The sequence below is a fragment of the Carcharodon carcharias genome, chromosome 9 (assembly GCF_017639515.1).
Source record: "Carcharodon carcharias isolate sCarCar2 chromosome 9, sCarCar2.pri, whole genome shotgun sequence".
Classification (NCBI taxonomy): Eukaryota; Metazoa; Chordata; class Chondrichthyes; order Lamniformes; family Lamnidae; genus Carcharodon; species Carcharodon carcharias.
Window position 1 is genome coordinate 100,050,559 of NC_054475.1, and position 14,670 is coordinate 100,065,228.

A 14,670-nucleotide genomic window follows, 5' to 3' on the forward strand; every position below is an offset into this window, starting at 1 on the left:
CAGCAATTCAAGCAATTCATGACTGTTCAAAAACTGATTCTTCCTCCAAGTTTCAGCTGTCTAATATTTTAGTGATCTGTGTCAAGATAATTTAATTGGCACTCATGGGCAGAACTCGATTTTGTTTGTCTAGCCTGCTTTTGGTCGTAGTCTTTGAGCTGAATAAACTGGGGCCTTATCTTTGAGAAAGTTATCTGAAAAAATTTAAAACCTTGAATCTTGTGGCAATGCTGTTTTGACAAGAGCAAACCATGAGAATAGAATCTCTAAATTATTGAAAGAGTGGTTAATCACGACCTTCTTTAATCATAATAATTAAATATTTCTAAAAAAGCTATATAACCTCTTAACTGGGATAAAAGACTATGATGTCATGGACTGCATCTGCAAATGTACAAAAAGAGTTCTTCTCATGTCCAGGTGTTCAGTAAATGCAGTCATTTATCAATGGAAAGATTTATAGAAGTATGACAAAGGGGAATATGATTCTGTAGATGAAGCTTTCTAAACATGTGACACATGAATGAAGAAAGGGCAGGTATAGGAATGCTGCCTAGGGGGTGAAGGGAAGATGCATTTGGTGGTGGCATCATGTTGGAGTTGGTGGAAATGGCGGAGAATGATCCTTTGAATGCGGAGGCTGGTGGGGTGATAAGTGAGGACAAGGGGGACCCTATCATGGTTCTTGGAGAGAGAGGAAGGTGTGAGGGCAGATGAACGGAAGATGGGCCGGACACGGTTGAGGGCCCTGTCGACCAACGTGGGTGGAAAACCTCGGTTAAGGAAGGCGGAGTCTTCCCTTCACCCCCCTGGCGGCATTCCGCAGCGATCGTTCCCTCCGGGACACCCTGGTTCACTCCTCCATCCCCCCTACACCTCAACCTCCTCCCATGGCACCTTCCCAGGCAACCACAGAAGGTGCAACACCTGCCCCTTTACTTCCCCTCTCCTCACCGTCCAAAGGCCCAAACACTCCTTTCAAGTGAAGCAGCATTTCACTTGTACTTCCCTCAATTTAGTTTACTGCATTCCTGCTCCCAATGCGGTTTCCTCTACACTGGAGAGACCAAATGCAGACTGAGTGACCGCTTTGCAGAACACCTTCGGTTTGTCCGCAAGCATTACCCAGACCTCCCTGTCGCTTGCCATTTCAACTCACCACCCTGCTCTCATGCCCACATGTCTGTCCTTGGCCTGCTGCATTGTTCCAGTGAAGCTCAACGCAAACTGGGACAACAGCACCTCATCTTCCGACTAGGCACTTTACAGCCTTCTGGATTGAATATTGAGTTCAACAATTTTAGATCATGAACTGTCTCCTCCATCCCCACCCCCTTTCTGAACCCCCTTTTTTCCAATAATTTATATAGGTTTTTCTTTTCCCACCTATTTCCATTATTTTTAAATGTATTTCCAACCATTGTTTTATCTTTGCCTTTTACCCTATTTCGATCCCTTACTCCCACCCCACCCCCACTAGGGCTATTTGTACCTTTATTATCACCTTTCTTAGATAATATCACCAGCTTCAACATCTCTTTGTCCTTTTGTCTATGACATCTTTTGGTTATCTCCACCTATCACTGGCCCTCTATCCAGCTCTACTTCTCCCACCCCCCCTTAAACCAGCTTATATTTCACCTCTTTTCTATTTTTCCTTAGTTCTGTTGAAGAGTCATACGGACTCGAAACATTAACTGTGTTCTTCTCCGCAGATGCTGTCAGACCTGCTGAGTTTTTCCAGGTATTTTTGTTCTTGTTTTGCTTCTGATTAACCTCAATCTGATAATTGAGTGGTGTTTTGTCACTGGGCAGCATCTTCTGTGTAAGGTGAGAAATGGTAACTCCTGATGAGCCAGAGCAGACAGTAGCATTAGTCATGAAAAGGTATTAGGAAGGACCCGTAAAGCAAAGGCTTCTGGGATACTTAATGTATGTTAGCCTATACACAGGACACAGCAACACTAGCCCAGACTAGCCCATATTTGTTGTGAATCCAGTGATTATAGATAGCATTCTAATGACTGGCACCCATTTAAGTAAGATGAGACAGGGGGCCCACAACACTTCCCACTCATTGTGACAGCAATTGGAGATAACGAGGTGACAGTCACTGGAATGCCAAGATACACAGCAAAACAGTTGGTCTAAGATACTTAATGTCTATTGTGATAGATTGTGAGCGTACGTGACCGAGAACATATCTTCAGTCACGAAGGGCAGGGACTAAATGTATGAAAGACAATGTAACAACTCAAAGGGCAGAGTATTGACTTAGATTAGATTGACAAAGACAGGCTCTCCTTGCTTGAATAAATGATCAAAAACTGTACCTGAGTCTCCGAGGTGTCAATTTCACTACAACAGTAGGAAAGTAGGTTGTGATGAGGTTGCAGACGGATAAAGGTAGGTTGAAGGAATGGGCAAAAATCTGGCAGATGGAATATAATGTGTGAAAACGTGAAGTTGTTCACTTTGGCAGGAAGAATAAAAAAAGCAGATTATTACTTAAATGGAGAACGACTGCAGAATTCTGAAGTGCAGAGGGATCTAGGTGTTCTACTGCATGAGTCACAAAACGTTCGTATGCAGGTATAGCATGTAATTAAGAAGGCTAATGGGATGCTATCCTTTATTACGAGAGGAATTTAACATAAAAGTAAGGATGTTATGCATCAGTTATACAGGGCATTGGTGAGACCACATCTCAAATTCTGAAGAAGAGTCATATGGACTCGAAACAGTAACTCTGTCTTTCTCTCCACAGATCCTGTTAGACCTGAGTTTTCCAGCGTTTTTTGTTTTTGTTTCAGATTTCCAGCGTCTGCAGTATTTTGCCTTTATTTCAAATACTATGTGCAGTTTTGGTCTCCTTATTTAAGGAATGATGTAAATGCATTGGAGGTTGTTTAGAGGAGGTTTACTAGATTGATACCTGGAATGAGCGAGTTGTCCTTTCGGGAAAGGTTGGACAGACTGGACTTCCACTGGAGTTTAGAAGAGTGAGGGGTGACTTGATTGAAATATGCAAGATCCTGAATGGTCTCGACAAGGTGGATGTGGAAGGGATGTTAACACCCATTGAAACAAAATTAATTTCATACAAGCATCATAATATAAATTAACCTCTAGTTCCCTCCAGGCTAAATAGGGAATTCTTGTGGGTGAGCTCAGAATTGGGGAACACTGTTTTAAATTTAGGTGTCGCCCTTTTAAGACAGAGATGAGGAGAAATTTTCTCTCTCTGAGGGTTGTGCAACTTTGGAACTCTCTGCCTCAGAAGGCGGTGAAGACGGGGTCATTGAATATTTTCAAGGCAGAGGTGCATAGATTCTTGTTAGGCAAGGGAATCAAAGGTTATCGGGGGTAGATAGGATTGTGGAGTTTGAAAAACAAACAGATCAGCCATGATTTTATTGAATGGTGGAGCAGGTTCGAAGGGCCAAATGGCCTACTTCTGTTCCTATTTCTTATATGCATTGTATACAAACACTCTTACAATAACAATAACACATTTTGTGACTTTTGTTAATCTATTTAGCCTGGAGGGAACTAGAGGTTAATTTATATTATGATGCTTGTATGAAATTAATTTTGTTTCAATGGGTGTTAACATTTGGAACACACAAGGTATTTTGCATGTCGTTTAGGGCAATTAGTTGGAATACTAACTACATTAGAATTCTGTTTCTCATTTCAGATTAACTTGAGGCAATGGTTGGTGTGGGTATGAATGGAGGGGGGGGCGGATTCAGTGGTTGTTAGCACATTCCTAACATGGTCTGCACCTATAATATTGAATATTTTATTTCAGTAAGCCTAGCTAACCAGGTGACGTAGTTGCCATGTCTCCTACACCAAAGGGATGAGTATGTGGTAGGGGCGGAGGGGGGCACTGTTGCTCAGTTGAGATGGTGTATTTGATTTTTCAGTTCAGTGAACCAATCCTTAATGAAAGGTGTGGTGATCAGAAGTTAACTTTTTGGTTTCCCTTCTACGAGGAAAAATTAAAGTCCAGAGCAAGTTTTGGGTCTGGTCACGATGATTTTGACTTTTAAGGCAAGACAGTTCCACATCAAGATGTGTAATTTATTATTTCTTGCTACAAGAAGCAAATAGGAAAAATGTAACATAAAAACATATGGACAAGGAGCAGAAGTAGGCCATTCAGCCCCTCGAGTCTGCTCTGCCATTTGATAAGGTCATGGCTGATCTGATAGTAATCTCAAATCTGTATCCTGCCTACCCCCAGTAACCTATCATCCCCTTGCTTACCAAGAATCTATCCACTTCTGCCTTAAAAATATTCAAAGACTCTGATTCCACCGCTTTTTGAGGAAGAGAGTTCCAAGCTCACAACCTTTGGAGAAAAAATTTCACCTCATCTCCATTTTAAATGGGTGACCCCTTATTTTTAAACAGTGAACCCTAGTTTTAGATTCTCCCACAAGAGGAGACATCCTCTCCACTAGTACCGTCTCAAGTCCCCTCATGATCTCACATGTTTCAATCAAGTTACCTCTTACTCTTCTAAACTCCAGCAGATACAAGCCTAAGCAACCTTTGCTCATAAGACAACCTGCCCAATCCATGTATTAGTCTGGAAAACCTTCTGTGAACTGCTTCCAATGCATTTACATCCTTCCTTAAATAAGGTGACCAATACTGTATATAGTACTCCAGATGTGGTCTCACTAGTGCTCTGTATAACTGAAGCATAATTTCCCTACTTTTGTTTTCAATTCCCCTCACAATAAATGTTAACATTCTATTAGTTTTCCTAATTATTGCTGTATCTGTATACTTGCCTTTTGCAATTCATGCGGGAAAACAGTACTCAGTCGATTTATGTATTTTGTTTAAAATAAACCAATTTGTTGGTTTACAATTGGCCGAGTCTCAGAATGCTTTTTCATCCACCTTCCACAAAATATGAGAAACACACATGAAGCAAATATGAGTTTGCAGTATCTAGTTACATAATGCAGGTTCTATTGCTACTATCTCTGGGTCATGCAATAGTTTAATTAAATATTGGGTAGTAAAGATACCCTCCAGTTTATAAAGAATGTGAGACCTGCTAAGGGCAGTAACCAAGTGGTGTTTATGAGGCAGCTTGACAAATACATGAATAGGATGGGAATAGAGGGATACAGACCCCGGAAGTCCAAAATGTTTTAGTTGATGGGCAATATGATCGGCGCAGGCTTGGAGGGCCGAAGGGCCTGTTCCTGTACTGTACTTTTCTTTATTCTTTGTTAATTGACCAGGTAACCCAGAAAATATTTTGCGCAGACCAAAAATTTGTAATCTACATCAGCAGGCTCCTCAGCCCTTCAACCCAAGAAGATCAGGGTTTGCAGGGGTCAATATGAATCTGCTCCCCACACCCGAGGTAAATCCTGCAGCAAATCGCTCCTTTTTTATTGGGTGGACTGTGACACTTTCACAATTTGAGATAGGGTTCAAGCAATCACCATATTACATGGATGATTCAGATTATTGAAGATTATACTCATCCAAGACCATTAAAATCATAAAAATGTATTGGAGAGGTAATTAATATGAAATAATATACTTTTATTTTTCATGAATGTATTTGTGTATCTGCAGTATTTTATTAAACTATCATTCCTGTGTTGAATTTCAAAAGTAATATTACTGCGAGTATCCAATATTGCTATTGGATACTCGCACTAAGACAGCACCTTGTATACTTGTGTGAATTTGTACATTTTGGATGGATTGCTGGTATACTTTGAAAGATCATTGAATATTACCCTGATATAGGGACCTTTGAAATAGCACAATAGGAGAAATTATGATAAAAGCAAAAAACTGTGAATGTTGGAAATCCATAACAAAAACAAAGATAAAAATACCTGCAAAAACTCAGCAGGTCTGACAGCATCTGTGGAGAGGAACACAGTTAACGTTTCGAGTTCGTATGACTCTTCAACAGAACCAAGAAATTATGAAGTGACTTACACTATTAACCCATATTTTCTTGATACTTCTACATTGTTCTGTCAGTGCCCACTCCAAAAAAAGGAAAGATGATTATCACAGCCCCAGAAACCACACTTCTATTGAAATCAGTGATGATTGCAATTTCCCTCCAATTAAGCCAGTTTTCATCCCACAGCCACTGAAAAACAATGGTGATAGTGGCCTTGCAGAGGCTTGATTTAATTTTAAACATCTAGAAATTGCTGGAATGGTACACCCCGCAAAAGTGAAATGAATTGATTTATTTTTTCTCACCATTCTGATTACACTTTTATGCCACAATTACTGGAACTATGAATTGGTAATGGCACAGTGATGTCAACATTACATCTGGGATCTCATGAATGTCCTGTCCTACCTCCTTAAACAATTACATTTAAAGATAAAGGAAAAAAAGTCAATGACAGGCAAGGAAATAGGGTGAATTAGAGTCAAAGAAGATCCAGGAAAAACTTTTCCCTCATTGGGGGGAAGTGCAGGAGTGGGCACGAGCAGGCGCGCCTTGGGGGTGCGCTGCCATTTTACATGGGCGGGCCAATTAAGGTCCGCCCAGCATGACGTCTGCCAGGAAGCTCTATGCGGGGGTGGGGGAGGGATTCCCTCAGCCGAGAGTGCGTTCTTTCGCCCATGCGCACAAAAGAGTACACTGATCTCCCTGAGGCTAAGTGGGACATGTCCATCACTTTCACTGAAACCTTTATTAAATATTTAAAAATGCTCATAAAACCTCATCCCATCCATTTATGAGGTTTCATGCTTTTTCTTAAGTCTGCCAGGGCTCCCGGCCTGCCTGCTAACTCTAAGGGTGGATGGGTAGCCCTGTCAATGGCCTCAATCGGCTTGGCTGCGTCCCCGCTGACCTGAAAATGGAAATGATGCAGGGTGACATCGGGAGTTCCGCCCGACATCATCCCGCATCATTTTATGCATCGGCGAGTGGGCCTCGCCCCTGCTCACCGACCGAAAGATCCTCCTCCCAGAGATAAAGAGAGGGAAGAATTTTTTAAAATGTATTCTTTCACGGAATATGGGCCTTGTTGGCTAGGTCAGCACTTATTGTCCATCCCTAATTGCCCTTGAAAAGATGGAATTGGGCCGCCTTCTTGAACCACTTTAATCTATGTGGTGTAAGTACATCCAAAGTGCTGTTAGGGAGGGAGTTCTACGACTTTCACCCAGCGACAGTGAAAGAACAGCGATATGGTTCCACGTCAGGATGGTGTGTGGCTTGGAGGCGAACTTGTAGGTCCTGGTGTTCCCATGCATCTGCTGTCCTTGTCCTTCTATTTGGTAGAAGTTGCAGGTTTGGAAGGTGCTGTCCAAAGAGCCTTGGTGAGTTGCTGCATTTCATCTTGTAGATGGCACACACTGCTGCCACTGTGCATTGATGGTGAAGGCACTGAATGTTGAAGGTGGTGCCAATCAAGTGGGCTACTATGTCCTGGATGGTGTCAAGCTTCTTGAGTGTTGTTGGAACTACAGTCATACAAATATAAAAATTAGGAGCAGGAGCAGGCCACTCAGCCCTTTGAGTCAGGCAAGTCCATCACACTCCTCATTTGTGCCTTGTAGATGGAGGACAGGACTTGGGCAGTCAGAAGGCGAGTTGCTCACTGCAGTATTCCTAGCCTCTGACTTGCTCTTGTAGCTACAGTATTTATATGGCTAGTCCAGTTCAGTTTTTGGTCAATGGTAGACCCAGGATTTTGATATTGGGGGATTCAGTGATAGTAGTGCCATTGAATATCATAGGGAAATGGTTAGATTCTCTCTTGTTGGAGATGGTCATTGCCTGGAACCTGTGTGGCATGAATGTTACTAGCCACTTATCAGCCCAAGCGTGAATATTGTCCAGGTCTTGCTGCATATGGATATAGACAGCTTCACTAACTGAGGAATCAAGAATGGTGCTGAACACTGTGCAATCATCAGCAAACAACCCAATTTCTGACCTCATGATGGATGGAAAAGTTCTTGTGGAAGCAGCTGAAGGTGGTTGGGCCTAGGATACGACTCTGAGCAGGTCCTGCCGCGATGTCCTGTACTGAGGCGACTGACCTCCAACAATCACAACCATCTTCCTTTGCGCTAGGTATGACTCCAACTAATGGATAGTTTTTCCCAGATTTCCATTACTTTCAGTTTTACTAGGGCTCCTTGATGCTACACCAGGTCAAATGCTGCCATGATGTCCATGACAGTCACTCTCACCTCATCTCTTCAATTTACCTCGTTTGTCCATGTTTGGACCAAGACTGTAATGAGGTCAGGACCTGAGTTGCCCTGGCGGAGCCTAAACTGAGCATCAATGAGCAGGTTATTGCTGAGTAAGTGCCGCTTGATAGCACTTTCCATCACTTTGCCACTGAGCAAGAATAAACTGATGGGCAGGAATTGGCTGGGTTGGACTTGTCCTTTTTTTGTGGACAGGACATACCTGGACAATTTTCCACAATGTTGGCTAGAATTCGGTGTTGTAGCTGTACTAGAACAGCTTGGCTAGGACCCCAGGTAGTTCTGGAACATAAGTTCTCAGTAATATTGCTGGAATCTTGTCAGGGTCCGTAGCTTTTGCAATATCCAGTGCCTTCAGCCGTTTCTTGCTATCACGTGGAGTGAATCGAATTGGATGAAGACTGGCATCTGTGATGCTGGGGACCTCAGGAGCAGAACAAGATGGATCATCCGCTCGACACTTCTGGCTGATGATGGTTGCAAATGGTTAGTGTAGGAAAACTGCTTGAATCTATTCTAAAGGATGTGATAAATGGACATGGATAATAATAATCTGACTGGGCACAGTCAACATGAATTTATGAATGGGAACTCATGTTTTTACAAACATGTTGGAGTTTTTTTGAGGATGTTACTAACAGAATTGATAAAGGAGAGTCGATGGACGTGGCATATTTGGATTTTCAGAAGGTTTTTAATAAAGTTCCCCACAGGAGTTTGGTTAGCAAAATTAAAGCACATGGGATAAGAGATATTATACTGACATGGATTAAGGATTGGTTAACAGGCAGAAAACCGAGAGTTGGAATAAATGGGTCATTCGTGCATTGGCAGCTTGTGACTTGTGGTGTACCACAAGGATCAGTACTGGGCTTCAGCTGTTCACAATATATATCAATGGTTTGGATGTGGGGACCAAATGTTATTTCCCAAGTTCGTGGATGCCACAAAACTAGGTAGGAATATGTGTTGTGAGGAAGATGCAAAGTGCCTTCAAGAGGATTTGGACAGACTTAGAGAGTAGGGAAGAACATGGCAGATGGAACATAATGTGGAAAAATGTGAGGTTATCCACTTTGGTAGGAAGAACAGATGTGTAGAGTATTTCTTAAATGGTAAGAGATTAGAAAGTGTAGATGTACAAAGGGACCTGGCAGTCTTTGTTAATAAGTCACTGAAAACTAATATGCATGTGCAGCAAGCAAGTAAGAAGGCTGATGGTATGTTAGCCCTTATCACAACAGGATTTGAGTACAGGAGTAGCGAAGTCTTGTTCCAGTTGTATAGAACTTTGGTTAAACCACATCTTGAGTACTGTGTGCAGTTTTGGTCCCCTTACCTTAGAAAGGATATTATTGCCATAGAGACAGTGCAACAAAGGTTTACTAGAGTTGCTCCCGGGATGGTGGGACTGTCCTACGAAGAGAGATTGGGGAAACTGGACCTGTATTCTATAGAGTTTTGATGAATGAGAAGTGATCCCATTGAAATCTAAAAAATACTTAAAGGGATAGACAGAGTAGATGCAGGTAAGCTGATTCCCACGGTTGGGAATGGTCTAGAACCAAGGGACACAATTTTAAAATAAGGGACCACTTAGGACCAATATAAGGATCATTTTTTTACTCAGAGGGTTGTGAATCTTTGGAATTTTCTACCCCGGGGGCTGTGGAAGCTCAGTCATTGAGTATGTTTAAAGCAGAGATTGATAGATTTCTAAATACCAATGACATAAAAGGATATGGTGATAGTGTGGGGAAAAAGGCATTGAAGTGGATGATGAGCCACGTTAACACTGAATGGCGGAGCAGGCTCGATGTGCTGAATAGGAATAGACTAATCCTACTCCTATGTTCCTATGTTTCAGCCCACATGATGTGCTAGGCACTCCCATCACTGAGGATGGGGATATTGTGGATTAATGGAAAAAGACAAAAAGGAAAAGTAAAATGAACAAATCAGAAGAGGACTTTGTAGCCCAGTTGTGTTTGGGAGTTGTATTAGTTTTTGAGGACTATATGTATGAAATGTAGAAATATTCTTACTCATATCCTAAAACTATGTTTAAATAAATCTAATTAATTTGCCTGTGGCAAAACTGCTTTGCAAGCTGAAAGTTATTGCCTCATAACATTAACAGGAGTGTGTGTGGACAGAAAAGAAAGACATGCATTTATATAGTGCTTTTTCACCACCACCAGATGTCTCAGAATGCCTTACAGTTAATTAAGTACTATTAGTACTTAATCACAAGTGTAACGCAGGAGATGCAGCAGCTAATTTGCTCTCAGCAAACTCCCAAAAACAGCGATTTGATGATAACCAGATGATCTGTTCTTTTGTGTGATGTTCATTGAGGGATAATTATTGGCCAGGACAGCAAGGAGAATTCCCCTACTTTCTTCAAGATAGTGCCATGGGATCTTTTATATTCACCCGAACAGATGGGCCTTGGTTTAAGGCTGTGTCTGTTGCCAATGCCATGCGTGGGCAGTTCTGGTATTTTACTCCATTACGAGTGACAGTGTAGGCAGCGGCCAGGAGCAAAGATGGCGCTACCCATATCATCAAGGCGTTTTCAGCGGTGTCCTTTGATTCCTAATTAAAGCAGATTGGCTGGTGCCCTGGCTACAAGAATTGTAGTAGAATCATTTGCGTATTTACTTTTCATTGCTGCTTCTTTAAGTATGATGTGTTGCACAGCAGGTTTCATTCCACTCAGGTTGTCTGCTTCCATTAGTTCAAGCATGCATTACTCACGGCTGCATTTATGTCCTGTAAAATTTGCAGTTCTTCCTTCATACTGTTTACAACCAAATCAACATCAGATGCTCTTATTCAAGCTCTTATTTAGCATTTTGCCAGAAACTAATGGTACAATATGCATTACAAGAGCAGCAGATACATGGGAACACCATTACCTGCAAATTCTCCTCCAAGCCATAACCATCCTGACTTGGAACTATATTGCCGTTCCTTTACTGTCACTGGGTCAAATCCTGGAACTCCATCTCTAACAGCACTGTGGGTGTACCTACACCACAGGGACTGCAGCAGTTCAAGAAGGCAGTTCACCACCACCTTCTCAATTACACTTAGGGATGGGCAATAAATGCTGGTGTAGGCCCACATTCCATGAATGAATAAAAAACATAGTACTTACAGCAGAGATGGTGTATGTGCGTAGTGGCGTCACTGATACATGTGCAGAGTGTACTTCTGGCAGGCTAGGCGCAGCAGTGATGTCATTGGACCAGTGCACATGCACAGACAGGTATCGGCCATCTTGCATTGGCAAGACAAAGTGTAGGTTTAACATCTCATTGGAAAGGTGGCAACACTTCCTCAATACTGCACTGGACTGTCAGCCCTGGAGTGGGACTTTAACACAGAATCTTATGATTCAGAGATCAGTGTGCTAGCAACAGAACCACAGCTGACACAAGAAAATACAGCCAGATAGACTAAAAGATAAAAACCTGGAGGAACAATTCACAGGAGTGAAATTCACAACTTCATTTGTTCCAGTTCTGACCCTCCAACATTGAGTTTCATGTCAATACTAGAAAACACACCATTAATGGGGTCATTCTAATATGAATTAACAGAAATGGCATTAGCAAGGTTAATTGGTATTGAAGAATTTCATGACATGCAATTAAATTCATCCGAGAAGTTCCCAGCGAGGTTGCTATTTTCCAGTTTTGTCTAGCTTATGGCAGTGGTGTAAATCACTCAGCAATTTTGTGGAGAATGGAAACTGATGGGGTATGCCTTCTTCAGCATAATTTTTTTGTGAATTAATAATTACGTGTACTGTTAATTTGCCATCATACATCCAGCAATTTCTGGGGCATTATTTACCTTCTAATGCATTCACTGATTGCTTTTCAAATCGGGCGTTAAATGTGTTTGCTGATCAGGACAAGGAGGATTTTACAGTGCAACCCAAACTCTACCTTCATTAAGTCTTGGTTTAATTATTAATGAGAAAGTTGCTCTTGACAGCAAAACTCAACTGTTGAGTACCTGGATGTGTTAAGGTATTTGGTTTACTGCCATTTAATTTTAAAACAGAGTTTTGGCTTTTCCGTGCCATATTTAATCCTTAAATGTAATGGATTAAGGAGATTGAGTATTAGTCCTGTCGTTCGGGAAGGTCCCATATTCCCCGATGGGCCATTACTAGCTTTCACTTCCAGCAATTTGCGGCGCAATTTTTTCCCCCTAAACAACTCTAACTCCAGCATACAATTTCGCATGCAGAAACGTAGTTTACATCAGAATCTCGGTTACAACCAGGCGGTAGTATAGTATTGTTGTTGAGTTCAGCACTTCACTTACTAATAAGTCACAGTCGGTGGCTATATCAGTACACTGACTATGCCACTTCTGCTCAGTATTGTAATTAGAAATGCAGGAAAATATGGGGCACTTGGCATGTTAGAGTACAAAATTTACAGTGTGTGTTGACGATCTCGCCGTTGGAGCAAAATCTGGGACCAATGTGCTCCGACTTCGAAATATCACTGGAGTATGTTAGTAGAATATTTCCAGATAATGTATATTCATTTTTAAAGCGTATGTATATTGAAATCTCTTCGATCTTACCGGCCTCTTTTACGAAAAAGATGATTTGTTTTCCTTACAACTCGTGAGAGTAAGCTTCCTGCAAAACAGATAGAAGAATAAAAGCAATTTCAAGGTTCCTTGCTGTTTGTTATTGTTGGTTTTAAATCAATCGCTTGAGCTCGCAACTGGCATGAGCCTGGAGTTTTAGTTTCATAGTGGTAGAAAGGTGGCTTGCTGTATGCACTGAGGATCAATGGTATGAAACAGTGTGTCATTTGGCTTGAGCAGCCTTGGGAGGTTACACAAAGGATATATTGCCATACCTAACAGAGATTAGAGGTTGTTGCATCAAAAATAGCGCTGCCAGGGTCATACACTCGCTGCTCAACGCTGATGAAAGTAGACCGGTCTCAAAGTTAAGGGAAAAGATGGGAGCAAATTGAGTTCAAAATCAATTTCGTGTAAATACAATAAAAAGTTTTAAAGCGGTAATCATTCACAAATTGAAATGTTCATTTGTGGAATGCGCAATGGAGATTCACAAAAGAATTTATAGAAAACGTAGCTTTTCAGTTCTGTCTGGATACGATTGAAAATAATTTATCTTTCAGGTTCAAACTAATACATCCGGAAGGAGTGTGCAATGGCAGCAGGTCGGGACCACTGTAAAGCAGACCAGGAGGAACAAGTCAGGATCACTGTGACCTGGAGGAGTGTACAACAGGTCGGGATCACTGTGAAACAGACTGGGAGGAGTGTGAAGCAGGTGACGATCACTGAAGTGACAGAGAGTAAAAAAATCAAAATGTGACAGGAAGGCCCTGAGTTATTTTGGCTGGTGACTGCTGTAGCTTTGTTTCCCTAATAGGTTAGTTTAAGGAGCTGAGAAATTAAATAAAAACAAAAAACTGCAGATGCTGGAAATCCAAAACAAAAACAGAATTACCTGGAAAAACACAGCAGGTCTGGCAGCATTGGCGGAGAAGAAAAGAGTTGACGTTTCGAGTCCTCATGACCCTTCGTTGAAGGGTCGACTCGAAACTCTTCTTCTCCGCCGATGCTGCCAGACCTGCTGAGTTTTTTCAGGTAATTCTGTTTTTGTTTGAGAAATTAAATAGTTCATTTAAAAAAAACCTCCCTATATTTAAGTGACAATAGAAGAAGAAAAGTGAGTAGCTGATACTATTTTTTAAGTAGTAAGTTTTGTTATCTAATAGATGGAAGAATGGCAGGGCAGCTCCAGCTCCTGGAGTGCACATTCCATGTGGGAACTCCAGGACATGTGCACGAGGTCTCACCAGCTGCAGCAGTTCGGCCTTTGGCTTTCAGAGGCTTCAAAAGCAGCTGGCGTCATTGTGGCACACTTACAAGGTTGAGAGCTTTGTAGATGGCAAATTTATAAATGTGGCCACCCCATAGCTTAAGAGTATGCATGGAGAGAGGGAATGAAGGACCAGACAGTCAAGAAGAAATAGGTAAGTAGTGCAGGAGTTCCCCAAGTGCATCTCACTCTCCTAACCAATATTCAGTTCTGAATACTGATGAAAGTGATGGTTCATCTGGAGAGTGCGGTTAGAGTCAAGTCCACAGCTGGCTCGGCTATAGTGGGGGACACAAAGAAGACTGGAAGAGCAATAATGATGGAAGATTTGATAGTTAGGGGAACAGACAGGTGGTTCCACTGCCACCGACGTGAATCTAGATTTTTAAAAATTCATTCATGGGATGTGGGCATCACTGGCTAGGTCAGCATTCATTGCTCATCCCTAATTGCCCTTAAGAAGGTGAGCTGCCTTCTTGAATTGTTGCACTCCATGTGGTGTAGGTACACCCACAGTGCTGTTAGGAAGGGAG

At 41.8% G+C, this 14,670-nt stretch overlaps 1 protein-coding gene across 1 annotated transcript in view; it reads right to left on the reverse strand.

Moving 5' to 3' along the window:
- LOC121281907 (multidrug resistance-associated protein 5-like) overlaps positions 1-14,670 on the reverse strand; it is a 252,076-nt gene that overhangs the window by 220,590 nt on the left and 16,816 nt on the right. Inside the window, exon 2 of the mRNA XM_041195071.1 lies at positions 12,856-12,913. The gene's annotated coding sequence lies outside the window, so the exon portion shown is untranslated. The remainder of the gene's footprint in view (positions 1-12,855; positions 12,914-14,670) is intronic.